Source organism: Pteropus alecto, unplaced genomic scaffold (genome assembly GCF_000325575.1).
Source record: "Pteropus alecto unplaced genomic scaffold, ASM32557v1 scaffold3, whole genome shotgun sequence".
Classification (NCBI taxonomy): domain Eukaryota; kingdom Metazoa; phylum Chordata; class Mammalia; order Chiroptera; family Pteropodidae; genus Pteropus; species Pteropus alecto.
The window spans coordinates 69,876,589-69,903,837 of NW_006442484.1; the positions used below are offsets into that span (position 1 = coordinate 69,876,589).

The window sequence follows — 27,249 nt, forward strand, 5'->3', positions numbered from 1 at the left end:
AACCCGGGTTTCCTAATCCTCTTTGTTTTTTGCTACATTCTCCCTTGTTCAAGGAAGAGATTTCCAAGTGCGTAATTATCAGTTACAAGGGGACTGATTTTTTTTCCATAAGAAAATATACATAAGTATATTCATTTCTCTAATGAACACAGCTATTTATTTTGGAATATATATAAACAATATGTGATACTCAGTTTTAAAATATTATAATTATCTGCCAAGGGCAAACATCAAAGAATTTCTGATGTCATTAATGCGGAAAATAAAAATTCCCATAAACTGTCATTTAGTCACGTCCAGTTTGTGTAGCCTAACTTATTTGTAATCCTATATACCAGAAAACTGTCTACTTAAGCACTCTGTGTGTGTGTGTTTGTCTGGCATTAACACAAAGGAGACCAGATGATGACATTCAAAGGCTTATAGACTCGACTCCTGGGGACACACTTGGATGGAGGCAATTAAAATGCCTGTCAGGCATTTGGTACCAGAAGCCCCTACGGCAAACCGCTAAATCATAAGCCAGGGCTGCACCTTATTGTCAGTGAATGATGGCGGAGCTGGGTGGCTTGTCATCATTCTCGAAAATTCTAAGGCTAGTGAGCTCTCTCTCTCTCTCCCACTCGCCTTATTTTCCTTTTCGCCACTGCGGGGACTTTTTCTAATTTGCAGCTTCCCTTTCCCCGACACACACAGACAGGAGCTGGTGGCTTGCAGACTGCAGTCTGTCTGGAACTAGAGAGGCAGAGCGAGAGCCAGCCCATGGAGAAAATGCTCTGGGAGAATTCTGCAGCAATCCTCAAAGACTAGACTTGGGTGGTATCGCGGCATATGCGCTGGTAATGGTCTCGGGTTTTTACATTTTTATTTTGTTTTATTTTTAATCTTATTTTTTTCCAAGGATCTGCTTTATGTGATCTCAAAGCAAAATGCTTTAAAATTTGTTATTGAGCTTCCGAAAATTTCAAGGACTGCATTGTTTATACTACAGATCTCAAGACATAGATTTATTGTCTGGATATAAAGAATGCATTTTGCTTACTGGTAAGTGACAATTTTTAATATTTAGTTAACAAATCTATACATGTATGTTTCTTTTCCTTTTGTTTCGGTAGATTCTTCAGTTTGTTGTCTCCAGCCGAGGAAACATTGATTGGGAACCACTCATTCAGAAAATTAAAAGGTACCACATGTTTTGTTTGGATGTTTTAAATGAGGGAAAATCAGGGAGGAATTGGAATGTTGTTATTTAAAATAATCTCTCTGTGGCTGGTCTTTTATCTTTAAGCCTATGTTGATCGTCGTCTATAACGTGTATGATATCGTAGGCAGAGAATGCCATTGTCTGAGGCTGTTTTGATTAGATTTCTAAAGAATTTTTTTTTGCCTGTGTTGCAAGTTATTAACAAATATTAGTATGTCTGGCTTATTTTGGGACTTTTATTATTAAAACGGCTAAAAAAAAGTACTAAATTCTCTCAATGAAAATTCAGTAATTTGAATGTAAGACAAATATACTAAGTAATGATTTTATATAAGGAAATCCTGCTAGTAATTTATTTATTTTTAATGACTAAATGAAATGGCTTGCCCTTCCTAGGTAGAAAGCACTAGAGACGAAAGCCCAGGAATGACTCAGTATTGTTGGGTTTTACAAGTAAAAGATTGTAACTTCAAAAATGCTTTAGTCTTTAGCAACAGATATATTTAAAGGATAAGGTTGTTAGTTATTAAAAGAACTGATTTTACATATGCTACATTTGGCATTGACAGCATAAGAAAGTAATTCTTTATCTTGCCACGAAAGCAATTAAATTCATTGATCGCGACAGGCCTTATGCCTTATGTGAAAAATATTAATTTTCAAATTCAGCATTGGGATATATATTTATTGGAGATGACAAATATGGGTATTGTGCTTTCTTTAATTCTTTAAGACCATCTTTGACTTTAACGTATCCTATCAATAAAACCTATATTTATAGTTTGGCTTTAAAAAATGGAAGACATTTTCTTCTGCCTTACTGAGAAGATCGATAACATCATTTAAGCCTTTCTTTGGCATTCACATAGTACTTACCCTCAAGACTATCAGTCCAGAATATTTTACGTAGTAAGGTTAGTTTTTTAAAAATATACTTAAAAAATGGCTACTGTTCAACTTGTGATCCTGAAATACCAGAAGTATGTGAGTGTACACATATGCATGCGAATATTTACAGCCGTTGAAGGAGACTAATGCATTGTCCTTGTTTAATTTTCTCTGCAGTGTGTAATTATGAGAACCTTAATTTATTCATTCCACAAACACTTAACAAGAGCCTTGCTCCTGTGGGTGGTTATTGTGGGAGAGGGGGAAGGGGCAGATGCATCCAGAGTGTAGGCAGCATCATATAATATTTTTTCACAAGAGAATGAATTTATTAAAATGAATCAGTGTGGTATAAAAAGGGAAATTGCACTATTTCAGATTTCGAACAAAATCTAATAGGCTAATCTATTGGATTCATTTCATGTATTCAGAGATACATGAAATAGATTGCATTTTTTTCTCAGAAACTGCTCAGTGGAATCATGTATGAAATTCCCAAACAGGACTTACTATTCCTCCTGAATATTGTAAAACCTTTTTTTTAGGTTTCACTCACAGTAAGTTTTTTGTTTGATGGAAAACAACAACAACAAAACCTCATCTATTTGATATTTTCCTATCTAACTAAATCCATGCAGTAATATATTTAATATGAGAGTCTTTCCTAATCTTCATATTAATTTTGATCTTTGGGGTATTTACATGAATTGGAAAAGGGTGAAGTTATTATTGAACCACTAAAAAAAAAGCCTTCAATATATTGTCAGTAGGAACTAATCAACTCAATTGCAACTTATCTGGGTACTGGAAAAGTGGCATTTCATCTTGCTAAGAGCCTCTAGGTACCTAAATTTTCTGACATCATTTTAAAATTCATCTAGGGCAGTGTTGACAGAGTTTGTATTATAAACCAGAGTTTATTCGAATAGCCTGTTACGTTGTCAAATCTGAAAAGAATTTGACTACTGGACTCAAGAGAATCAGGGATCTGTATCATTGTTTTTTTTTAATCAAAAATGTCTTTGTTAATTCCTTATTGATTTTTCACTCATAGTTAATTCCTCACTGATTTTTCACTCATATCTTCAACACATAACATAGTGCCTGGACCACTACGTAGGAGGTCAGTAAATGTTTATTTAATTTTTTGATGGATAAATGAATTCCATCTGCATTTCCCCCATTACTTTTTTGTTCTTTTTCACAAGATTTTGCACTGTAAGACAGACATTTAGTACATTTTATTTTAGTTACCCAAAATATTCATTGTCTCTTAATTTATAATAATTAGTTCAATAATACTAGGTAGAAAAGCAGGCAAACCATGTGTAGAAATTTCTCCAGGCTCTATGGCAAAGGATTTTTCTGGCTTTGGGTTAAGATGGAAAGAATTTTCGAAATGTCCCCTTTCGCTTTCATCATCTTGGGGAAAGATGCCAACCTGCAGCATGAGTTTTGCTTTATGGACACTTCCTAAATACTACTCCCAGGCTTGACATTGTTTATTGCTCTTCATGTCTTCAGCCAAGATTTTGCTGCAGCAGAGGGGAGGAGGCCTCTCCTCTGTCTTTCTAAATGTAACACTCGAAATGATGTCATAGTCTTCCTAAACGCTCTCTTGTTCATTATGGACTAGTAAGTATGACATCATTTTAGATGTATATGCTTGAGGAATCTGTAAAGAAACTTCTTGAATGATAATAGCTTTAGAGAAGTCTTTCTTGTTGTCATTTGTTTTTATTAAGGAAACCATGTTTTTTTGTTAACTATGCGCCAGATAATATTCTAAGCCTTTAACACATGTTATCTCATTTTAACGCTCTCTACAATCCTGGGAAATGGGTACAGTCTTCCTTTTACAGATGAATGAACTGAGACTCCAGTTGGGCGATCAACACAAGTCTGGCCCAAGTCCCTCTTACTAACCACAACTACGCTGCATTTTTTCTAGTAAATTTTTTGGCTCATAGTCATCGTTTTAATGTTTTATTTATGCACATTATATGCATGTTACTGCAATAAGGTTAAAATGGTATGCTTTTGGAGTCTTTTATACACATAATATAGAAGTAAATATATCTTCAGATACTTTGCCATAATATTCAAGCACTAGTATATTTTATATGTTTAATATATATTTTTTATTTTTGACCTGAGGAACTTTATTCTTTAAGGAGGAATGTCAGAGACCAATTAGGAAGTTTTCAAATAAATGGATTCATAAAGCATCTCCTATGTCATTACAATGAAGTCACATTACTGAATTGCATAATCTATATTAGAAAATTAGCCAGAGAATTCAAATGCTAAGTAACATAACAGATCATATCTTAAAAAGATTTTTTTTTAATTTAAATAATGGTGGAAGAAGTTTCAATGGCTAATTAAATAAACAAGCAGGGAACGGTATCATGAACAGTGAGGAAATACCACATTCAACCTTAAATACAATTTTCTAACCTAGAAAAATAACTGAGGGCACTAACAATTAGACATGTATGTATTAAGATATTCTACTTGCAAAAGAGTCAATACAACAGAATGCTTTTGGAGCTCAGTGGGTGTGGCAGAATAAGACAAGAAGCAGCACCAAGGCTTGTTGGTACTGTAAGAGACACATAAATAATTTCTTGAGGGACTTTGTTGCACAGCAGGTTTACTAACAATTGAGAAAGGACTCAACAGGAAATATATCATGGAGGATGAGTCTTTTGAGATGGAACTTAGGGATGAATAGAAGTATTCAAGGGAGAGAGAATGTGTGGAAGAGCTCCAGAAAGAATAAACATTAGCAAAGGAACCGAAGGAAGTGAATGAACAGGCTTGGAAATAGACTGATCTCAATTGAATAGGAGTATAAGGCAGAAGGAGGGGATTCTTAGAAGATAAAGATAGAAAAGTGTGTGGAAACTGTTAGGTTTTACCATATGAAATGGCTAATGTTCTACCCTTTTTGAACTACAAAATAAAAATTTCATTCGGTTCAACCTAATACATTGGAGGAGAACTTAAATGCCAGGTTGAGGGTTGTTGGTTTTTTTCCAGTATTCAATGGGAAGCTATTGAGCGTATTTTGAGCAAGAAACTACTATTATCTAAACTGCATTTTCAGATGACTTATTTTATAGCTGTGTGAGATAAATTAGAGTTGTGTATGAGAGTATGTTAAAGAAAGCATTACTTTGGAAGCTGTCATAGGATAATGTAGGAAAAAATGAAGCCTAAAGGAAGGAGTCGATAGTGGGCATGAAAAAAGAGGTCATGATAATAAAAGGCGTTTCTGAGTTCAAATTCATATTGCAAGTGCGTGATTGGTAGGAGGAATGAAAAGCAGAAGGGCTCAATGGTGACTCTAATGTTTGAATATGATAACTGGGAAAATGAGAGAAAGAAGATAACTAAAAGCTACTTGAGGAGAGAGGACCTCTTTTATTTTTGTTGTCTTGCTGGTCTCTAGCAGACTGCCTAGTATATAGTAGACAGTCAATAAATGCTAATAAATGCTGACTGAATTAGAGAGAGAGTGAATAGAAAATGACGAGATGAGTTTAGGCTGTGATGGCTAGATATGTCAGTGATCTGGTCTGGTAAATTGCAGAACATGGGGATCCAAAGCTGAGAAGAGAAATTAAGGAGATAGGATGTGGATGACATTATCAAGATGAGACGAGGACCAGAGAGAACACTCTTGACAGCACCCACATTTAGAATGCAGATTGAAGGATAGGAACTGACAAAGTTAAAAGAAGATTAAAAAAAAAAAAACAGCAAAGAAAGAAGTGGACAGGTGAAATAGAAAACAAAGCTAAACTCAAATTTTCCAGAGAAATTGAAGAATAAGAATAAATAAAAGACCGCTGAATTTATTTCAGTAACATTTTCTGTTATTAAAAACAATACACACTTTGTAAAATTTATAAAATTTAAAAGAGTATAAGGAAGGTTATAATAGCCACCCATAAGTATACAATTCAGAGATAAAGAGTACAGGCAAAGATTTGGGCTTGGGAACCAAAATTCATCTTCCATGCAGATAAAAGCAGGAGAAAAGAGAGTGAGACTTTTCTAAAGGTAAAGAAAAGACATGGGGGACCTTACATATCTCCTGGACTTTATCTTAGACTACAGGAAAATTCACATACTCATTCAGAGAATATTTACTGAGCACCAAATCACATACCCTTTTCCTGCCCTCATGGAACTTTCCGTCGGTAAAGGGGGATAGTCAATGGTTAAACAAATAAAATTAAAAGATTACTCAGATTACTAATTACTCAGCAGTTGTGCAGAGAACGGATGAAAAGGCAGTAAGAGTAGATGCTGGCAGATAAGCTTCTGAAAATTTACAGCAGAGACGAATCAACTAGGATCTTATTAAAATGCAGATTCAAAATCTGTACGTTTAAGGACAGGCCTGAGATTTTTTAACAAGCTCCCAGGTGATATCAGTGCTGCTGGTCTTTGGATCATGCTTTGATTAGCAAGAGGTGGAAGGTGAAAGTCCAGACAAGAAAAATTAGAAATGATTGGAGGAGTTGTTATGAGCCAGTCAAATGTGAGTCCTTCTCTCCATGCAGCAGCACTATCGGGGGGAAACCTCTTCGATGGCGAGAGAATTGACCCTTTTCTGAGTTTTTTCAATCCAGCTACTTGTTTTATGAAAAGTCCATTAAACCAGCCCTAATGAGCTACTGACATTTCATTCTTTCTTCCCATGCTCAATGCTTATTATGCCCAATAGAATGAATTCTTGTGGCTCAGATTTAGGGATGTGATTGAACATAACTCTGTGCCTGTTTCTCAACTCCAATTCCTGCTTCATGATTTCTTTGGACTTTTATCCTCCTCTGTGCCTGGATGTTCAGCACAGTTCTGGCTTGCTTAATTCTCTGGCCCCTGAGCTCTTGATATCTTTCATGTTCCTCTGTGCCTGGTAGTGAAGCTTCCAGGTCTCCACATCCCATCTTCTTGACACTCACATTTTCATACAAGCCTTGGGTCACTCTGCTCAAAGCCACAAGGGTCTATTGAGCATAGTCTCTGATTTCAGGCATGCGTTTTTCCCAACAAAATTATTTCTTTTTGGAAGGACTGTTTTGGTTGATGACAGCAACCTGCATTCTTCTGAAGGAAGGATGCATGTGCTTGTGGACAATTGCAGTGTTCTGAGGGCCTAAGTGTTCACAAGAAGCTTGACGGACTGTGTCTGGAGGGGTGGTATCTTTCTGCCTCCATTGCTCAGCTCTAACTCTCAGTGCTCCTTTATAGCCACAGGAACTTGGGAGCATTTTGTTTGATTTCTCCCACACCACACTTTGTAGCTCTAAAATACCAAATAAATAAACAAGAAATCTAATAAATATGGTAAACTCATCCATCCACGAAAACACCTTAAGTGCATATGAAACATCTGTGATGTCCTTATATTTAATAGCATTTATCCTTCGTTTAAAGGTCTGGTTCTGTCTCTGACCAGATCTCTGGACCTAGTCACTGTCATTTAGTAATTCGGTGTTTACTTAAAGCCAAGTAGGCATGAGCAGTGTCATTAGAAACTTTAAATTAAGAATTCCAGTGATGTGTCAAATTAGTTTTCATATGAACAGAACTCAGTTTAAATTGATAACCACATTTCTTCAGGGAGAACATTTACAAAATGTCCTTGAGGAGGGAAGCTGCGTCACAGGCACCTTAGTACTCCCTATGTTGTCCTTATAGAAAATGCCCTTGATGCATATGCCATGTTGAAGTTAAGAAAATGAGTGTCATGTGTGAGTGTGTGTGTGTGTGTGTGCTTAACTCTACTTTTTCTAGTGTGGTTAATGCTAGTCTTTACATCATCAAACTGGAATTGGTAAAATTGCCTGTGCCCTTTAGCCATTTGTGCAATAGTTATGAGCCTCAGAGTAGCACAGGATAATTTCTGGTTTTTCTCCTTCTCCTCCCACCCCCCCCACCCCCACCCCCACAAGTCTAAATCAATCCTCTTTTTTTGTGGACTCCATTTGGGTCTGCCTCAGATGGTTTGAATTAACCTTTTTTCAGATTCTCTCCTGGTGTTAATGACTCTGGATTATGACCATTTAAAACAGTCAGAAGTACCTTGATCCACATCTGGCAATTGTTAAAACAAAGCTACTCCATCTAACACATTGTAAGCAAAACATATTTCTTCACGTTGTGTAAGAAATTAAGAAATGACGTTTCTTTCCAGGAGGAGCTTATGTTTTATTTTCAAGGTTAACAATGTTTGTATTTAGTTTTCTTTAAAAATATTTCTTGCTCACTGTAGAATTTTCTCATGGTAAGATTTCGTAGTTTTGTATACAGAATAAGATGCAACATGTAGGCATTAAAGAGTCTTCTCACATAGTGCCTGTGCGCAACTGGTTAGCACGATTTTGAGCACATTACAGTGAATTTGTGATATTCTAGAATCTCAGGAAAAAAACATAACTAGACTGCCTATTCTTTAAATAGTGGGGCCAGAAAGCCCTAAAGTGACTGACTTGCCAAGATTTACATGGGTACTTGTGGAACTATGAGCTCTAATAGTGACAAAAAATTTTAAGTCCTGATAAGAACTCATGATCTTGAGTAATTCATATAACTGGTCACACTGCTATACTTTTCTTTTACAAAATGGTGGATAGTCCAATAGATCAAAAGGAAATAAATGTAATAAATAGCTTACTGTATGCATGCATTTTTAGGTCCTATACTGTATACTATCCTCACAAAAAGACCCAGGATGTAGACTTCAGATTATAAAGTAGTTGGAATAATGTGATCCGTTAAGAAGTTGCATTTAGACTTTACAAAAAAAAAGAATAACTCTGTACTACTTTTTAAGTCATAGAAAGCATTTTCTAATATACGACATAACAAGGCTCACAACAATCCCTGGAATGGGAATGGCAGATCTTGTTATATTTATTACAGATGAGAGAACTGAAGTTTGGAGAATGCAGATGACCTACTCAAGTAACTCCACTAGAAAATGGTAAACCTGGAGCTCATATTCCTTGTTCTGACTTTAAAGCCTTTACTTTCTACTACTATGCAGTTAAAGCAGATAAATGAGTATGTTGTCCTAAATCTGGACTATTATAAAGAACCCATTCCAAGTTAGCCATGTCCTCCACGAAATGGATTGCCCTGCTCTCTCCAAAGAGTCCTGCATTTAGAGTCCTAGATTAGTATGGCGTGGAGCTCAGCAAATAGTAGTAAAAATAACAGTTATTACTGAAATGGTTTTAAACTTTGCAAAATGAAAAAGAGATAAGGCTATATATGTCACGGAAAATGTAATCTTGTTGACTTAAAAGCATTTGACGGAGGGATAGATTAATAAGACTCCATTGATTAGTTCTAGGTTTCACAGAAGTTAAAGCAAGTAGTAAATAACTCAGCAAGAACCTAGGATAGCAAAGAAAATCATTAGAGCTTCAGAAAATCAGATTTTTGGAGCAACATTTTAAAAATCATTATGATTTGCTTCTTAGAATATAAAAAAAGAACTTTGAGCTGGAAACTGCGGATCCCAGTTCTGATCACAGATGTAGATGGAGGGGTGACACACGTAAAGAAAATGATGACCTCAGAGGTGACTGAGCAGTGTTAGGGTCGAGTTTAAGAACGGGTTCACTGAGGACGTTCTCGGGGTGGTGGCCCACCTCTTCCCCAGTTCTCCTTTCCATCACCCTCAGCCAGGCTCTCATTATCACATACCAGGTTACAGAAATGTTTTATCCAGTTTCCCAGTCACCCCATTAATCTCCCAGACAAATTATAACACTCTTCTTTGTCGTTCCCGTTTTTCTCCCTTCAGTGGTTGCCGTTTGCTCTTTTGAGTTGTGCTGGCCAATAAATAGTCATATGCAACTATTTAAACTTAAATTATTTAGAACAAAAATATTTTATTTCCTTAGTCATACTAGCCACATTTTAAGCGCTCCATAGCCATGTTATTTTCATAGAATGTTATGTACTATAGAACATTATACATTGTAGTACATTTCCTTCATCACAGTATGTTTAATTGGAGAGTGCCTTTCTGGCACGTAACCAAACCCCTCACCCAAATATTCAAGGACCACACAGACTTCTCCTCACCCTTCACTCCCCTTGGCAAACACCCTCTACTCCACACTCTTCTCTCCTCCTCTTCCTCATCATTACTATAATTACAATTAAAATTATAATAGTTCTTATTTATTTAATGCAAATTATGTGCCAAGTACATAAATTCTCTCACTGGATCACTTAAAGAGGAGGAGGAGAAAGAGAAAACCCTGCTAAATAGTTTTTAATCCCCAAGAGGTTAGTGAAATTAAGTATATTTCTCAAAGATGAATAGCTAATCATCGGTGGTGCTTGAAGTGAAAACCAAGACTGTCTGGCCCCAAAGCCAACCCTTTACCCTATACTAGTTGTTAACCAGAGGCAATTTGCTCCCTCTGCCAGGGCTCATTTGGAAATGTCTGGAGACATTTTTGATTGTCATAACCAGGCAAAAGCTACTGACATCTAATGGATAGAGACCAGGGATACTTCTAAATATCTTACAGTGGACCCTCCCCTGGAACAAGTTGTTTTCTGGCTCAAAATGTCAGTAGTGATGTGGTGGTGGTGGTGGTGGTGGTGGTGCTAGTGGTTTTTCTATCTCCCACAAGAATTTAAAATCTAAAAGTAAAGGAACTTTGGTTTGTCTGCTGCTATTTCTCCACGGCCTTGACAACTTCTTACCATAGATTAGGCATGCAGAATATATTTTTTGAGCAAGTGGTGAATTTATTACTTTTTAATTAAACTAATGTCTGCACAGAGTGAAAACAAACAAGCCAAAGAGACCAAAATAAGTGAAAATCTTCATCCCTAAACCCATGCCCATTCTCACATCCCAGTGAAAATTATTTTAATAATTGCTGTCCTCTAAGAATTCTTCTGATTATAAACAGTAATTCAGTTTCTTAACTTTGGACATAATCAGTTGACTTTCTACAATAAAAGTGAGGAATTTCATGCACTAACGCCTCCCCCTGCCCCCACTTTAGTTTTTTTTTATAGTTTATTTGAATATTATTTAAGTTTTAGCATCCTGTGTTATTGATAAGAAGTGTGGTATCAGAGGAGAGGGCTAAAAAACAAACAAACAAAAAAGGTGTGGTATCAGTCACATTCTTATTTCTCTATGAATAATCTTGGCTTTTTTTTTTTTAAGTAGATTTTAGGAGTTTTGTCCATTTTCAAAGTTGTGCCTGGATGAAAGTCTTTTATCATTTATCCCATTTGGCAACTAAACTGTTTAACTTATATCTTTTTAACTTGGAGAAACTTTTCTCTGTTTTCCTTTTTCTTGAACTCTTCTTGCTATCCTTGCCTCTGTTCTGTATTTAGAGGATTCCTCGTGATAAATAGTTGACTTCCTGGATTAATCTTTCATGTCTCTTTTTTGCATGTTTTTTAAAATCCTCTTTTCATTTTGTTTACATTCTAGTTTTTTTTACCCCCTCTTCTTCTCATCAGCTAAGTTACTATTTGCCTTTAGCCGTGCTAATTCTAACTTTTTAACCAATTCAGTGAATTACTTATATGGGTCATCATATATTAATTTCCAGGATTTCTTTCTTATTCTCTGATTGATACTTTTTTAATAATTGATTTTTGGAAGGAAATTCATTTTTAAATATCCAATATTCTTTCAAATCTTTAAGTTCTCTCTTGTTCCCTGAATTATCTCTATTTCCTCAAATGTCATTTTTTTAAAAAAGTAATTTTTTTTGTTCATGCTGCTGATTTTTCTCAAACTGATTTGGAGGTGTTTTTTTTGCTTGTTTTTGTTTGTTTGTTTGCTTTTAATGAATGAAAAACTAGGCTGAGGAGTATAGATACCTGTTGTAAGTTTCCTCTGCAGATGTGCATATCTGTGTCCCCACTCACTGTGAAGGCTGACTGCAGGTCTGGGTATGTGGGCAGAGTCTGTCAAGATGCAGGCCCTCCAGAAAGAGCATGAAGATGGAACCAAATGATCAGGTTAGGATCCTCACAATCCTACCGTGTGTTTTCATTCTGCATTGATTTGCCTAAACTAGACCAGGTTCCAAAACTGATCATCTGCTTTCACTAAAGACTAGTTCTTCTTTTCACCCTTGAGGACAACAGCTTCTCCTGTCAGCCGAAAATATAGTAGCAAGGGAGGAAATGAAAAGAAAGAACCTCAGTTGTTCTGAATATGTTTCTTAATGAATTGCCATGATATTGGTCCCTCATTCCCCTTGGACTCTATTTGAAGACTCTAAGCTCCGAGTTCCTCCAGATTCCTTTGGAATGGACCAACTATTAACTCGGGTGCTCCTGGCATCAGTTTCCCCTATGTTTTTTCTGCCCAAGCCTATCTACATTCTGACTTATAGAACATCCTCAAAATTTTTATTATGGTTACATTCTTTTTTTAACATTTAAAAAATAATTTTAATGATATTTAGGAGAAAGAAGTGTATGCGATAACTCTTCCATCACTGATCATATTTCATTTAATTTACTGTGATTTTTCATAACAACAATATATGTCTGTACTATACTCTTTTGCATTAATTATATTGTTTTACCTCTACTATTTACTTGCTAGATGGAAAAATTTCTTCTCTTTCTTAGGCCTTCCTGTAAAACAAAGATAATATCTGACTTTCAGTGTTACAATGGAACATATGAATGCATGTTGCAAGTTGAAAAGTAGAGTATAAATATAAGCTGTCTTTACATATAAGATTTTGTCATGGATCCAGAGTAACAAATAAATGCAAACCTGGAGATTAGTCATAATTACAGGAAAACCCTTTCCTACCCAATAGGATTGTAAGGTAATGCTAAGTTGAGACAAGAAAGATATATGCAGTGCAAAAGACCTAGAAGTCATGCACTAGTAGCAATACTAAAATAAATGATTGTTCATGGATACATTTTTCACCTACTGGAAAGACAAAGAAAAAAGCAGACCAAGAACACAGTTAATATATTATCAGTTAAGGAAAAATAATTGAATATATTTTAACTGATAGAATGGAATATATGACTTAATGTTGTGTGATCCTTTCACTTAGCAAAATTAAGAATGTGCATATTTGTATTAATAATGAGTATAACTTAGTACTGCCACAGTAATATTATTGATTTTATATGGCTTCAGTTAGTTAAAGTTTCCTGTACTCTCAGTGAGTTTAGGACAGGAAGCACCCAGTAAAAGGAAAATAAAGAAAATGAGAATAACATTAAAGTGGCTTAATTGTGAAAGCTGAAAAAATGTTGAGGAAATTAAACATAGAAAGAGTCATACCGGCCTTTGACTTCGACATACTGGAATCATTTGTGGATGATAAAAAAGAATATCTTTCCTAAATTATTCAAACACAGCATCTTATTGGTAGCCTTTATTTTTAGAAATAAACTGAGAAAACATCAAATAGACAAGCATAAAATAAATCAGTGTGAATGTGTGCTGAATGATGCATATACGACTCACTGACTGATGTTAATTCTCATTTTCTGCATTACATTCTAAAGCTGAATGTCTGTAGAGGGTAAGTCACCAGGCCTAGTTAAATGTTAATGGATCCAGTGATATAACATAATTTAAATTCAAGGCCTCATACAAAGGAATGTGTACAAAATGCATTTGTTTGACTTTTTATGGCTACTATTAAAAGTAAAGAAAACGAGACTATAAACAACTATACTCAATTATTGACATAGCTGTGGCTGAATTGTAATGGTATAAAACCATATTTATTTATGGGGAAGCTCTGTTTAACTTGCCCAACCCATCTAGATTGTCATTGAGGTTAAAAAGGATACCTGGAGACTTGGGCAAATGTGGAATGTCACTTTAAAGTGAGTTCATTTTGAGGTGTTTTAATTTTCTGTTGTTGTAAAGTCCTAATACAATTTTTAAATCTTATTTTTTTCCAATTCATACTTAAGGCCTTAGCCCATAATTAATGTAGTACAGATTACTTTTGTCCCCAATATCAATGATCTCTTTCTTTCTCAGTAATAATAGGACTCCTCATTTTGCGGGGTTCATGGGCACGGGGTCACTCAAAATGAGATCCAGAATTCCAGCCTGCTTTGCAAGTAGATATGACCATATGACTAATTTCTGTCCAGTAAGGTATGAACAGAAGTTGTGTGTGAATCTTAGGTCAACTACTTAAAAGGAAAGATTGTGCTCGTCATCGATCCTTCCTTCTATCTGCAGTTGGAAATTCGACTTAATGGCTGGAGCTTCAGCAGCCATTTTGAATATGAAATAATCTTGTAATGAATCTCTATTTTGTTTAAGCCACTGTTACTTCGAGTTTTTCCATTACTTATGGCCTACCCTAATCATCATTTGTATAACAGCATTCCAACTCTGTATTTACTTTCAAAGGCTCTGAAATGTCATTTTATCAACTCTCATTATTTATATATATATATAATATTTATATTTTTATTATTACCTAAAATATACCAGTCCAATCAGTTATCAGATCCTATCAGTTCTACTACCTAAGCATTTTTTAAATCTATCCATTTCTCTATCTCCAAGGACCACGTTTGTCTTCCGTCATCTCTGATCTTAATATTTATATATTATTACCTAAAATATACCAGTCCAATCAGTTATCAGATCCTATCAGTTCTACTACCTAAGCATTTTTTAAATCTATCCATTTCTCTATCTCCAAGGACCACGTTTGTCTTCCGTCATCTCTGATCTTAACAAGTGCAACAGCTTCCTGCATCAACTCTTGCTCCATACAAGCCGTTATGCACATAGTAGCTGGACCCATCTTTTGAAAATACAATCTAATCATGATATTTCTGTGTTAAAAATCTTTTACTACTTCCTGTAGCATTCATAATAAAGTTGAGACTCTATAAACTGTGCTACAGGGCCATCCAGGAACTGGCTTCTGTCTGACTCTTCGGGACCATCCTGAGTTTATTGCCTTGGGGGCTATTGCACATATTATTTTTCTCTTTGCCGAGAACACTCTGTCTACACCTCTCGCATCCCCGCCCCACTCCCGTCTCCCTTGCCTCACCACTTACTTAAGTCCTGCTCACTGGTTAGCTCTCAGATTTCACGGTTAAGCCTTCTCTCAGCCTCTGGTCTAAGCTAGGCCTGCCGTTACATATTTCCACAGCACTCTGCACTTCTCTCACTTTATCAGTTCAATGCAGGTCTCCCCCACAAGACTGGAACCTCCGTATCTGTCCCATTCCTAACTACAACCTACTGCAGGGACTGATACAAAGTATATGCTCAAAGAACTGTGTTGACTGACAGACCGATCCTTTGTTCAAAGCATACCTGATCTCAAAGTTCCATATCAAAATCCCATCCGTCCTCTGGATCATCAGAACCATGTACGTGCTCTCTCCTTTGAATTAGATATATACTTTATTTTTCCATTTTCTCCCCTTTTAATAAGACTTTAGTTTTTTTAGAACAGTTTAAGGTTTAATAACAAAATTGAGAGGGAGGTACAGAAATTTCCCCTATACCCTCTGCCCACCCCCACACGTACGTGCATAGCCTCCCCTGTTATCAGTATCACTCACGAGAATGGTACATTTTTCATCGAGGATGAACATTGACACATAATCACTCAAAGTCCATAGTTTACCTTAGGATTCTTCGTGTTCTATATTCAATAAGTTTGACAAATGTATAATGACACATCTATCAGTATAATACCACACAGATTGTCACTACTCTAAAAATCCTCTGGGCTTCACCTATTCGTCCCCCCTATATTTTCTTTTCTTGTGATCATATACTAGACTTTAATTACAGTTACTTGTTTACAGAATTCTAAATTACTGTTTGGGAACACATCCTAAAAAATATAAAATCTTTCAGAAAAGCATTTTTTAAAATATAATAACAGCCTCTATTTATAAAGCTATTTATTACAACTGCCTTTATCACAACAGAGCAGGAATTTCTGGAGGCTATGGCTATTATTGCCTTTTGCAAGCAGAATGTCTGGCACATAAAAGGCATTTAACAAATGGCTTGGTTATAATGTAGTGGAATAAGTGCAGACTTTGAAGTCACATACCCTTGGGTTCAAATCCAGTTTCTGGCCCTCAGCAGCTCTGAGAAATTGTGAATTTATCCTTAGTTGTACCAAACAGGGATGATAATAAGATCAACTTCATTATAATATTAAGGGAGTTAATGAAAATAATTTATATAGCAGAAGCTCTATAATGGGAAGCGATTATTATGACTTTCTGAGTTTGTATTTCTCCACCCTTTTCTTAAACAGTCAAGGTAGGTGTTCAGTTCTTTATGTTGTTTTGAAGCTGAGTGATAGAAGTTTGATAAAGACAAAGCCTAATACTAAGTAAAAGATAAGACCTATAAAAGAAATGTTGAAGGTGCTGCACAATTTTGTTTACCATGTCCCTCCTTCCCTTCCTTCCTTTCTGTCCACTTCATCCAAAAAGAAAAAGAAAACAGAAAAAAATTGACAGGTGAAGACAAAAAGACAAAAGATGGAATTGTGTTACATCAGCCAAGGTCACCAGAAAGGCTTGGAAATTATTTACATTCTAAATTACACCACCTGAGGCCACTCTGCTCTCCAAAGAGAAGCTGGCTTGGGGAGATGTTAAGAGTTCAGCTGTCTCCCATGAAGCTTATCTGCAATGCAGATTTTTCTGAGCTTTCCTATCTTTTTCTGCCTCAGGACCTACCAGCTGCTCTCAGCCTTCTCAGCTGGCTTAATAGGATGTGTCCTCTATAGCCTGCTTCTGGTCAGTTGTCCACTACCAGAACATATCTGGATAGATTTTTTCCTTCCTAACTTCCATCAAAATCCCTACCAATACCAAAATTGCAAGAGTCCATTATTGCCCGACTCAAAGAAAGGTAAATTTGTGAGCAATTATTTTCCTCTCTCTGCATTTCGCCTTGCACATGTTATCTTTTGCAGGAGCTGTAAGTCCCTGTTGCAGAATAAAGGGGGGTAAACCTCCTTTCATGGCTGTTGGAGCCAGGACACTCTGGGCGAGCTTGGAGGCAGCTGCCTGGATTTGTAGGCTTCTTTTGGTTTGAGTGCTGCTGGTTTCAAATGCTCTGCTGTTCCTTCTCTGCAGGACTCCATTAGTTAAGCCAGGATTTTGACTATGCAACCTTTGCTGCAGGTTAAGGTTACGCTTAATTTACCTGCACAGATTCATGCTCAGGTTTTTTTTGTTTTTTTTTTAGGACTAAGCAAGAATATTGTTGAGGCTAGTAGCTCAGGTCAGTTCGTGTTTAGGCTTCTCTCACTGACAGCTGTGTGTTATGGCCATTTATTTTATAGGAATAGGTTTCTCACTGCTAATTTCAATAATACTTATTTAAGAACTGTGAGGAATAAATGCCATATTGACTGTGAAGTACTTACCAAGATTGTGAAGTTAATATCTTTTAATTTTTAAAGACTTACGCTTTGTATCTACAAATTAAAATTAGATTGTGAAACAGACTGTACTTAATGACATTTTAGCTAAAAATAAGTACTTAGGTATGGTCAATAAATGGTGGTTAGTATATTTCAATTATTTTAATTTATTTGTATTTAGTGACAGACGTGTTAAAGGTAATCTTTTTTTTAGCTTTTTTTTTAGTCATAATAATGTAGGATTTTATTTTCAGAATATTTTCATGAAGGAGTATTTCATTGCTTTCTACATTTTCTGTAAAAAATTAATTTTTTTAGGCTTAACTCTAACCATGTTTCAGACATCAGGAAAGTGAATTTTTCAATCTAGAAGGGGAAATGCTATTTATTTTCATAAGATATTTAATAATCTTTGACATGTAAAACTGCTTTAAAAAAGATTAATAGCTGTTCATTATTTATAAAGAGAATTTTTATGAATTATGTTCAAAATGCAGTGAGCTTGGAAGTCAATATGCTATAGAGGTGTGCTCTTGGGAGTTTTTCTATAATGTTTATTTCCCTTTGTGTTGTTAATGACTTACCAAGTAAGTGAGAAAAATGCCTATTTATTCTAGGTTCCCTCAGTAATGATTTGAGTTACAACAAATCATTTCTGAAATTTCACATCACATTTGGTTGGCAATGTGTTTTTCTGCTATATAGGACCTGCAGAAAGGAAAAAAAGGATTTTCAGCATCTTAGTCTCCCTTGAAGGAGTACTACTTATATTTTCTAAAATAAATCTTAATTTTCAAAGACTTACGCTTCATGTCTACAAACTAAAATTAAATTGCATAGCAGACTCTACTTAACGACATTTAAGGCAGAAGGTTGTTTACTTATGTGACATGCATAAACTCTCCCAAACTTTAAGGTTCAGCTTCATAAATTCCTCTTTTCACAAACATTTTTTTTGCGAAAATTCTCCCAAACTAATTTATACAACATCTGACTCAAATGTGTATCATTATCGTTCTTATTTTTCTAAACTACTTGTTCACCTTTGAATTTTATCTAATCTGAAAAAGAAATTAACCATTATGCCTTACCTTCTCACCCAAGGCTCAACTATTTACCTGATTTTTATATTCTCCCAAAATGAAACAAAGCAGCTCTCACATAAAAAAAAAAAAAAAAATTGACCGATTTTATTTACTGTGGAGGTTAAACATATCATTGGCTTTTAAAACAAATCTAAAAACTTAGGATTTTTTTTCCTTCAAATACATTTAGGTGGAACTAGCATAGAGGCGATGGGCTACCCGTTCAGTGACAAACTAAATGTTCTTGAACACCCTTTGCATTTAACTTCACATGCTCCTCTTCAGCAAGGCCAGGAGCCACCTTGCCTCCCTTAGCTATCAGAAGAATACAGCCCTATGTAAACTCACTGGATCAGAATCCTAGCACTTTGCAGAGCCAGTGTAAACAGGAAAATGAATACAGAAATAAACCCTAAACGTTTACTACTAGTATTGATAACTAATAGCCACTACCAATAAAAGTACATATTCACACTGAGAATTTAGGAACTAGCTCTCCTGACAACTGAAAGAGACCAAGAGGATTCGGGTTCTCGAGAGAGCCTTAGTGGATTCTGAGCACACTGAAACTGGACCCACTCTCAAATGGAGTTTCTGTAAATGAGAAGAGCAACCTATGGGACTTGGTGCCATTTCTCTAAAGTAAATATCATACTTTGGAAATTCACTACCAAACCTTAAAATGACATCATAACTTGCTCTGTTTTCTGGAAATAGGAAGCCAACTGACAAGAGAAACTGATGACATACCTCTCTGGGCCCTGAGGAGGGAGGCTAGTGACTCAGGCAGACATCTCAAGTTCAAAAATCAATGGCTTGAACTGAGTGCATTAATCAGACAGAAACTGATTAATCTTAAACATCAGATAAAGATAAGACGTCCTTAAAGAACGGGATTACTGGTTTTGTACAACTATTCTCTCATTCAGCTTCAACCAGGAGTCAAACTGGCTTCAAGCATGGGGACAGTAACAGTCAGTTGAATATGATTGCCTGTACAAACAGACCTGAAGCCAATAAGTTTCTGAGAAAAGTAAACCCCTTGGTTTATTTAAGGCCCAATTGCAATGTGGAAACTGCAATATGGCATTGCTATGATTTTTTTTCTGCCTGGCATGTTGCCCTTGACAGATGCTTAAGAAGACCATGACACTAAATGATATTAGCCAAGAGAGCTTTATCACCTCCAATGTGCCTTCATAGTTATTGTCTCATTTGATGTAGAAACTTGTAAGCGGAGCTTAGCACAAACGGTCGACAGAATGTACATGGACAATAACCTCCCTAATGGTGTTACATGGGCCTTTTATATGTCGAAGAGGGAAACAGGCACAGACTAAACATTTAAGGGTGAATTTTCAAAGCTTTTCTGCTTTTGTGGGCAGCTCCTTTGGCTCAGCGCTAGTAGGTAAGTGAGAAGAGTCGCCCCCACCCTTTAATCACTGTTTAACCTCTTATCTCTTTGTATCCTCCATTTTTTGTCCGCATAATGGAACAGCCACGGTTTTGCACATTTTTGACAGAATCTCAATTTTTGGAAAAAATATAAGGCTATGAGAGAACCCCTCTTTTTAGTTTACTGTCCCGATCTTTTCATCAGTAGAATGACCCACAATTGCTATTACTGGTTTCGAATTTGGTCTAACATTCTAAAGGCTATGTGTGCTCAAGTGGCAAAAACAGATTTAGAAGAGTTTGTATTAATGCCAAGATAAACCTCAGATGTCCTGCTTTTGCTGGACAGAGGAATGTGCACTTGCCTGCAGGGACGTGTTACACATTCCCGTTAGCTAAGGGTTCTGCTTTGTTTAGCTGCCGCAAGTCCCATGGTCTGCTGGAGGACTTTGTTTTGTATACTGTGTGCATTTACTAGTTGCACTCATTTACCTCTCAGATTTTCTGTTCTCTTCAGCACTAAGGAGAGGTACCAAAAGGAGGCTGTAGATTAGGTTAGGGAGCAAGAAAGATGAACAGACTTTTACTTTTAGAATGATTGCATAGCTTCAGTTCAGTATTCCTGTTAGACACTGAGCTATTCATTAAGTCAGAGCCCAGTACCCTTGAAACAAGAAAGCTGTACAAATCCCTGTCTTAATCTGCCCTAATCCAGATGAGCTAATTTGGTAGTTTGGCCCTTGCATTAACTAAAATGACTGTCACACAGGGAGTTTAGTGCCCTATCTACATTATCATAAACCTTAGAGAAAGGTTTTCGCTCCTGGTTTTAAGACTCTTACCAGCATTTATTTTAATGATACTTTTGTTCTCCGATGTGAACATCGTGGTTAAAATATAATTGGAACTAAGAAAAGGAAGATCTTCTTAAATGTGACCATTTTGCTTTCTCTTGGAACCTTCTTGTAAAGGATTTCCATAAAACTGTCTTTGGTGTTTCACTGGTGTAGCTTCCAACGGCAGCCTGTTTCACAGAGAGCAGTTCATGGTTTTCCATGTTGTGCAGACAGGCAGACCCTGAACCCCGTGCACGTGAGTCTTGTTTGTAGGGAGAACGCCATTAGGTTCTTTTATTACTTAAGCTAAAATAACAAATAATTATCCTGCTGTAAAAGAAATACTAATAATTATAGTTTGCCAGGCATGTTGTATAAAGGGACAGGAAAGACAAAGTGTTAGTGTAAATCTCAAAACAGAATACTTCTGCAGACTGAAATAAACTCCCACGTCTAATGGCCTCCCCACAGAAATCCAAAAAACTTCAGAAGCTGAACAAGACTATATGGTTATAGTATATATACATAATCAGAGAGATCGAGACTTTAAACATAGTCGAGAATTTCCCACTGTACTTCAGTTAGTGCAGCAGAAAGAGAGAGAGATGAAGAGAGAGAGAGAGGGGGCGGGGGGAGAAAGAGAAAGAAATGTGCAAAGGTGAATGAATAATCTCTGAAAGGAAAATATTTAGGTAGAAGTAACTAGACTATTCTAAGAAACAATTTAAGAATGCGGTTTCTTCTGACTGCTATTCATTGGTAGTCTTCTCCACAAACTATTTTGGTAAGACCCAATTCAATATCTTAGATAGTTTTGTATGACTTTTAGACAGCACTTATTGGAAATAGATTTATTGCATTTATTGCATTTATTGCATTAAATGTATATAAGAGGACCTCATCTGACAATAATTGGTATCAAAAAGGAAGACATCTTCCTCAAACATGGATTACATTTCGTTAAAAATATAGTGAAATAAAGAGTGAGGCAGTCTTTTGTTTGAGAAAATAAATTAGATGTTATTAAATAAGTTTATAATAACTATGCATAGAAATATTTACATTATAATTGCAACTATGTCCTTATTCTAAGAAAAAGAAATGAGTCAAATGTTCTTTTTTTTTTTTTGAGAATAATTTCCCCACAAATTTTAGTGGAGAACAATTCCCAACATCCTTTATGTCACATTTGACTTTTTCAGCGTGCTCCTTAGAAAGGTTATTTTTGTAAAATATTCAATAGCTTAATTAGTTTTCCCTAGTTTCTTTACAATTATTGTGCCATACAAATAATTATTAGCTAAAGTCAATATTGTATTCTCATTTTGTGAATTTTTCCTTTTTCTTTGGGTAAAGTCTGACCATACTAGATCTTCATTTTCCCATGATTTGTCTCTTACTTGAGCATTTCTCCAGTGTTGACTTCATGCTCTTTAAGAAATCCTGCATCTTTTGCAAGACTTGCCATTTTAATTTAGCATTAAATGGTATCAAATTTGTGTTGTGTTGTTAGATAGCATCATCTTTAGACAGTCATCTGAGAATCCACTAACGAGTAAAGACCTTGACCTTTTGAGGGGACAGAAGCCAATGTTAACCAGGGAATGATAGATGGATGTTCAAGAAGACACTCATTTTATAAATTGTCAGTGTGTTAGTGACCTATGTTCATGTTGTGATGAGAGGACCCAGGAGAAAAGAAGTTTTCCAAATTTGTGAAATGGTCTTTCTCACTTAAAATCATATATCAAGCCTTTTTAAGAAAGCATCCATTTGCTTGACACCACCACAGAGCACCACTAATAATAAGTTGTTCAGTCTTTATAATTTCTAGCTCTTTCAGAAAATTACTTGAGGACCATTTCTAAATATATGTCCACAGGTAAAGATATAAAAAAATGAAGAGTTGTTAAGTATGACTACATATTTAGTTTTCAGACACAGCGAAAGGGCAAGTTGTTCTTCTTGGTATTATATGAAGAAAGAATAAGGACATTGGTGTTAAAAACATAATAGATTCACTTTGTGGACCCAATCTAATCAGAAACTGGTTAATTAGCATTTATATCAATTAAGTTGGGCACACAGAGAACCTTTAGGAAATTCTGTACAAATCCTTTTCTTTGTTTTGATGTCGTCATTTTGATATAATAATTATGACTTTTAATAGTTGAGGTAATGTCTGTGAATCATTTGCTTTTGCATCGAAGTGGCTGTCTTTCTTCTTTGGAGCTGCATAATTAAATGGCCATTTAAAGAAATAATAACAGCAAAATGTCAAATGCTAACTCAAGTAACACGTGGTAAAAAAAGGTCTGATTTTGTATTTTAGGAGGACTTCACAGTAAACTTACAGCATTAATGATATTAAATATATCGTTTGATGTTGTATTCCTGTTAAACTCTAGCAGACATATTTATTAGCCTTAAATGTATTTTGAGTTGTTTTATTTTTAATGATCAGGAAAACTAATAGCATCTGCCAGGTAGTATAATAAAGTAATAATTGCAGAACTCATCCACTCACCAACATTTCTTATGTTATACTATACATATTCAAGGTACATTTCCAAGTAGGTGGCATTCTACTTTCAAATAGAGTTAGGAACTATATAAACATTGGATACAATTTAACACAAAACATTTTCAGAATTTAAGGGATGTACTGAATACTTAATTTTTTCCCATTATCTTAAGATTTATACAGATTTATACTTAAATACAGAGAGAAACAACTATGCCATTGACTAAGATGAATTAGTGAAGAGATACTATAAAATTTGATCCCAGAGTCAGTCCATACTAAACAGATTTTGAAATATGGTAAAATATTCCCTCTTTTTCAAATCTTCAATATAATGCCATGTGGCTGCCTTGCCCAGAGGGTGTGCTCGATCACTGGATCCTGAACAGTCCGGTATCCTTTTACTCTGGAATCCTCATTCTGAAAGTCTCAGGCTAAAAGCTTACTGCTTAAACTTGTTCATATTTCTAGCTGTCACCTTCTTATTCCCTTTGCAGTCCAACCTCAAACATGTCTACTTCACTTATTGCCTCATTTTTTTTATCTGTTTCATTCTCTTCTTAGTATTTTGATAGATGTTCTTTTTTTCACTCTACCACTTGCTGAAATTGTTTTTTTTGAGAGATCCCCTATGCTAATCATATTTTAAAATTGAATGGTTGCTGCTTAGCTTTTATGTTGAATGACTTCTTTTTGTCACAGCAATGATGCAGTGGAAAGAATACTGAAACTTGATTTCATTCTTGACTCTGCTAACCTCAACTGACTATAAAACTTCTTGCAAGTTATAAAACATTGAAAGACTGACAAACATAAAGAAATATTAGTGGCCACTCATTTTTCTTTGAAATCCCTTTTTCATTAGATTCTTCAATGCTGACATGTCTTGTTTCTTCATTATTGTCTTTGCTAGCTTTTCCTCATTCTGCATCATTACTGTTGGTCTATCCCAAGATTATTGGTCTATCCCAAGATAGACATATGTGGAACATTTGCTCTACATATGTCTAATGAGCTCATCCATTTCAATTCGAGATTAACCTTTCTAAAATACAACTGACTTATAATATCTTACCTAAAGCCTCAAGAAATTCTCGTAACTACAAAATAAATATAAATTCTATAAATAAATAAACAACTAGGATTCCAAGCCCTCTGTCATATGGCCCCAACCTGCATTTCCAGTTATATCCCCCACAATTCCCTGTGTGCTAACCCCTTGTAGTATTGCCCATCCTCCCTTGCTTTTCTATTCTTTTGCTTCTGTTATTTTCTCAGTTTCTTCTATCTTTCAACTTCTACTTGCCCAAATCATATGTAACTTTATAAAGTTCATCTTACATCTTCTCCCAAATAATTGAAATTCAACATCTTTCCTTTGATTCAGCATAGCTTCTGATTTGTATTTTTTCCTTCTGTACTCTCATTCTATATATGTGTTATAGTTAATAGATATGATTACATAAACTTCTTGAAATCAGAGAGACTGTTTCATGCATTTTTTAACAGGGTCTAAGTAGACAGGGTATATATAATTCAGTGCCTAATATTTAGTAGTAAATGAAGACATTCATTTTGAATATTTTCTTCCATTATAGGAAGATTTTCCCACTGCTTAGGCTTAAACATATTGAAAATTTAAACTTCTAAAAAAGTTAATGTTTACAAAATTAATTTATATTTTAGTATTAAAACCATGAATTAATTAACATAGCCACTGGGTCATTGATTTTTTTTTTTTTTTTAGTTATAGCTATATTGAGATATAATTCATATACAAAAATTCACCCTTTTACCTGATACAATTCAGTAATTTTTAGTATATTCACAGAGTTATGCAATCATCTCTACTATCTAATTTTAGAACATTTAGAAACCTCATACCATTAGCAATCACTCCACATTTCCACCTTACATAAACTATAGGTGACTGCTAACTTAGTTTCTGTCTCATGGATTTGCGTCTCCTTTTGGACATTTCATATAAATGAAGTAATATAACATGTGGCCTTTTTTACTCATCTTAATATTTCCAGAGTTCATCCATTTTGTAGCAAGTATCAGTACTTTATTTCATTTTATAACTGAATAATAGTTCAACAAATAATAGTTCACATTTTATTAATTCATTCATCAGCTGATAGATATTTGGGTTGTTGAATCAGATTTTTAAAACTGACAAGGAATCTAGAGAGTATTTGCAAAAATGCCCTCCTTTTATGCATGTGAAACTGAAGCCCAAAGATGTATTCCTAGACTTTTAGCTAGAGAGTTACCAAGTTTCTTATTAGATTATACATACTAGATTGATATAATATAATACAAACATTTACTCATTTTTTTTTTCCATATAGTTAATAAATAGTCATAGAGTGCAAAGTCTTAAAAGTCTGGATAGCAAAAACAATTATGTTCTTTATTTTTATGAAGCTTACGGTCTAGTTAGGAATAAGTTTTTAATTAAATAGTCACACAAACAAATGCAAAATTAGAACTATGATAAGGGCCATGAAGGAATCAACCTTGTCAAGGAACATAATTTAGCTGTGATCTATGAGCAAGGAATTATTGTCTTGGCAAAGAAGGTGGAGAAGAACATTCTGGGTGGAGCAAAAGCACGTGCAAAGACCCTGTGGCTATAGGAGCCTGGGCTATAAGAGGAAATGCCAGGAGGCCAGTGTAACAGGAGAGCAGAGGGTAAGGGGAACATGGCATAGAATGAGGCTGGAGGTATAAATAAGGGGAAGACACAGTCTTCCAGGACAAGGAAATGATTTTTGTCTTTTTCCTAAGAACGTTGAACCATTGAAGTATTTTAATCCCAGAGATAATACAAGGAAAAAGAAAATCTGTGTCACCTTACATTTCTCTCCCAGGGCTTAGATGCATTAAGTAAGGTACAGCTAGCTGAATAATGCATATCTATTTTGCCAAAATTTGTGGTAGAATCTGTGGCATTTAAAGTTTGTTTTTACTTAATTTCTTATTACGTGGTACTCATATTATTATACAACTCTAGAAACCTGTGTTATTTTCACAGAATAAACAGGTCCTTATTAGAATTCTATTCAATTTTGTAAAAAAACTATTCTTTCCAACCCTCCTACAGAATAAGCAATCAAAGCTATTTAAGAAGTAATAAATAGATATATAAAGGCAACGTTTTTTTTTTCCCCCCGATTGCACAGTAACTCTGTAAAACCTAAAGAGTACAACAGTTCTTCAAATTGCAGATGGTTAATACCTAATTCTTTATCCCAAACACTTTTAACTTGAGGTCTACTGGCTCCCAGGCAGTATATGAATGAGATCCTGGAAGCTTTTGTACAAATAAAGGTCATGTCTACATGGGCATAAATCCAAAGCTTTCATTAAATTTAATAGTCTGTCACACATACAACAAGCTAAAAACCAGTTTTTTGAGATGAAAAACAATCCAAAAGTTACCAGGAAAAAAAATATTTGGGCTTATTGTTTATTACTTGTAGAGGTTTAATCGTATACAGTTAAGAACAACAACAACATTAAAAAAATATTAAACTAACAACTCTCACTGAGCTAATATCTTTAAAACAATATCCTCTGTTTTTTTAAACCGGTATAGTGACAGTCAAAATAATCATGATTATACCAACAGGATTAATTATGTATTATATAGCAGTTATTTCTCAAATCGTGATCCCCAGGTCATTCCCTTAAGGATCATACTGAGTGCTTACTGGTAAAGGGGTAGATTCTTAGACTCACTCCAGACCTCTACAATCAAAATCCCTGGAATAGAACCCAAGACTCTGAATTTTTAACCAGGATCTTGGATGATTATGCTGTCCACCATGTTCGAAAAGTGCTATAGAACACAATAAATAGCAACACT

The 27,249-nt window shown here is 35.3% G+C and overlaps 1 protein-coding gene across 1 annotated transcript in view; it reads left to right on the plus strand.

Annotated features, from left to right (window-relative positions):
• Positions 1-405: 405 nt before the first annotated feature.
• MAP2 (microtubule associated protein 2) overlaps positions 406-27,249 on the plus strand; it is a 123,809-nt gene continuing 96,965 nt past the window's right edge. The window contains 2 exon segments of the mRNA XM_025039439.1: positions 406-839; positions 1,116-1,183. The gene's annotated coding sequence lies outside the window, so the exon portion shown is untranslated.